Source organism: Anser anser (genome assembly GCF_964211835.1).
Source record: "Anser anser genome assembly, chromosome: 15".
Lineage (NCBI taxonomy): Eukaryota > Metazoa > Chordata > Aves > Anseriformes > Anatidae > Anser > Anser anser.
This window is the reverse complement of record NC_139736.1, coordinates 11,946,184-11,949,687: the sequence shown is the minus strand read 5'-3', so window position 1 is coordinate 11,949,687 and position 3,504 is coordinate 11,946,184.

Sequence of the window (3,504 nt, the reverse complement as noted above, 5' to 3'; positions counted from 1 at the left end):
CTCTCTGCGGGTGCCTGGTCTTTTTTCTCTGGCCCGGGGGCAGCAAGGCAGGGGCCAGCAGGGTGTGTGTGGGGGGGCAGCAGCCAGGTCCCCGTCCCTGAGGCTACAAGGAGCGCGTCCCATCCCATGTGGGCTCTCCCCAGCACCGGGGTCCCCCCGCTGCCCCCATGTCACATGAAGCCCAGGGGCATGCACAAGCAGCTGACGCCTTGCATGGCTGCAGCTTCTCCCCCTTGAGCATCGCACTGGCACCCGGTCTACCCCGGGGACCTGGTGCCCCCCAACTATCTGGCTAGCTTGCTGGTCAGAAGGGGTTGTCCCAAGAAAGCTGGAATAGGTGGAGGAACATCTCACTCAGCCATGGCTCCTTTGGAAAGCCTGGAAAAACCATGGCATCTCAACGTGCGTGAAGGTCTGACTAGCGAAAAGCACAATTTCTTTCCAGAGCTACTTTAGGGACGTGAATCACGAGAAATTAACGCTCCTGGCAGAACGAAAACTGATTCCACTGAGACGCGGTGCTGGCAGCAGCCCTGGCATATCTCTTTGATGGAAAAAGCAAACATTTATCCCAGGACCTAGCTGGGCAGGAGCTGCCCATGCTGCTGGCGGCCCCCGGCACAGAGTCCAGCTCCTGCCTGTGCCCGGGGCCGGCTCAGCAGCGTTCCCGAAGTGCAGCCATGGCACTGCCGATGTCCAGGCACAAGCTGAGGGTGTTACTGTCACTGCTGCCTCCTTTGCCCCAAGACTTGCCCCAAGGTCTCCATCGCCTGCCCTAGTGGTGTGTGGAGGTGACGAGATGTACCTGCCATGGGATGTTCCCACTTCCCCCTGTGCAAGGCTCAGATACCTGAAGAAGCCCAATAGTAAATAAAAAGGGTTGTGTTCTGCCTGTTAAAACACACTGCTTGAAACCTTACCACCCTTGGTAGCATCTCTGCATTTCAGGGATGAAAATATCTCGGTGGCTCTTTCGCAACGAAGTTGATTCAATTTTTATTTTTATTTTTATTTTTTTTTGTGTAGACATCACATTACACTTTGCAGGGGTGAGGATCAATGCCTGTAACTTGATCAATTTTTCTTGCTGCAAGCACAAGGCCAGTGCTTCTCACTGTAAATAATTAAGCTTCGCACCTCCCCGGGTGTAACTTCCCCATGGAGGAGCACCTGCCTTTCGTTAGTGGGGAACTCGGCTGCATGCTGCATCTTTCATCGGAAGAGAATCGAAAGCCAGATTGTCGCACGCAGTTGCGCCTACTTGGGATAAGCTGGAAATCAATGGGTTTTGCCTGAGGCACGTACATGCTGAATCACGAAAGTGCACAAAGCCTTGCCTGAGGAGCACGCAGGGGATGCTGGCGCGCTCCATGCGGTGGGAGAAGGATTGCCACGGCCTTTGGGAGAGGGCACCTGCACAGGGCTCAGACCAGAATTGGGGCTCACAAGTGCCACAGGACCTGGCAAAGCCCCAGCAGGTCACCGCCCGCCTTCGCAGCCCGGTGGCACAGCCAAGACCCGAGGGAGGCTCAGGGCAAGAGGCGGAGGCTCAGAGGAGGCCGGGCAGCGTGGAGCCCTGGGGACGTCGCTTCAGCCTCGCTGCGTGCCCAGCAAGTGCAACGCAGGAGAAGCGGGGGCTGCTGGTGTGGGGGGCTCAGCCACCAAGCTCTCCTGGGTCCTGGGAGGGCGAAGGAGGAGGGAGGGGGGCGGTGGGCTAGGGCGTGGGGTCCTGAAGACAGAGAGACGGGATGTTTGTCCTTCCAGGGGGCTCACGTGCTGTGTGCTCCTGGCCGGGCAGCGAGCCTGTGCAGGACAGGAGGCAGCTCAGTCCCACGCAGTTATCACACCAAGAGCTCTCCTGCGTGTGATTCGCTTTCCTCCCAGCACCTGAAGACGGGAGCTGTGATGGCCGTGAGCTGGCAGTCTGTGTGCCAAGCCCGCGTCAGCCACCGTGCAGTATCCTCACCCTCTGTCACGGGTTAGTTCATTGGGTTGCTCCTTTTATAGCACGTTCATTAGTGGTCATTTAATTGCAGAATGCCAACATTAGCTGTTCTGAAGAACTAATATGCATATGCAAATTAGCAACAAGCATTTAATGCTACCAATATTAGAGGGAGTAATGGTAGTGGCAACAGGAAAAATACTGCAAGACCACAGCCGTCGGGAGATCTGCTCTTCCAGCGAGCAGCCTGTGACCTTCAGCGGTCCCGGCGGCAGCGGGGACCGGATCGATGCCTGCAGCAGCCTCGGCAGGGGACGAGCAGGGTGAGCCGGAGGCATTAGCGGGCACCCTGTGCCCCCAGCACCGGCTGTCAGAAGGGATGGCAGTGGGGACAGCACCGCTGGGACCTGCGGACACTGGTGTGTAAGTGTCCAGGTCCTATCTCCACCGAGCCCTGGCTGCACAGGTGCAGCATCGCTGTGACACACGTGCTCCTCGTCCCCACGCGTGCTTCTAAAGCTGTCAGCACGGGGAAGCCCTTGCTTCCTGGCTGCTTTCTTGCGCTGTCTGCCAAGGGATGGGAATGGCCGAGCAGGAACTGAGCACTCCCAGGGATCACAAGTGCTGCCCAGCACTTCCCGGCACCCGTGATTAATTGTTGCTCTTAAATTCAGCGCTTTTATGCAGGATGGAGGACGGCCAGCCAGAAGCCCAGCTCCTGCCCCACCTGTCATTAAAAAACATTGCGGTTGTATAGTTGTGGAAGGAAATAAGAGTAAATGCATCCTCTGTAAGTGGCTTCAGCTTTCTACGCACATCTGCATCCTACCATTTCCGCTTCGGTGGCCGGTCTGCTTCTGTTTTCCCTCTTCCCATGACCTGTACTCTGCTTTTCTCCTTAATCCTGTCTGCAGCTCCTGACGTGGGGCTTGGGGCAGCGCCGCAGTTATGGATAGCGGGGAGGAAAGGAGCCACAGCTGCCTCTGGCCGACTGCAACTGATGGAAATTTTGGGTAAGCTGCAGCTGCAGCCCAAGCCCCGTCCAAACTCAGGGCTGCTCCAGGTGCTTTCTCCCTCCCTGATGCATGATGCCCTCTTCCCTCCTTTGGTCTGCCCCATTTTAACACCAGGGAGGGAAGCTGGCAAGCCAAAAAAACAAGTAAGTGAGGGCAGTAGCAGGGTGATGGGGCGAAGCTGAAGCTGCCCTGGGGCCTGGCGGCAGGGCTGGGTGTGCCCTGGTGAAGCCGCGGTGTGGAGCGGCTCTCCGGGTCCCTCATCTCCACCTGCAGAAAGCCGCATGTTTGGTGCTTTCTGCTTGAGGCAGGAGCACTGCAGCCCCACCACAAAGAGTTCCACAGCCGGTTTCCACCTTGGATGGGATTTTTGGTGGCTGAGACCCACTTCAACGTAAATCAAGAGCGAATGACCTCGTCCAGTCAGGGAAATGCCAGCTGCAGGTGAGGAGAGAGCAGGGCTGCACGGGCAAGTGGCTCAGAGTCAGGACGAAGGCGCCCAGCAGGTTCCAGGATGGCTGAGCCCAAAACTGGGGCTGTTGCAGC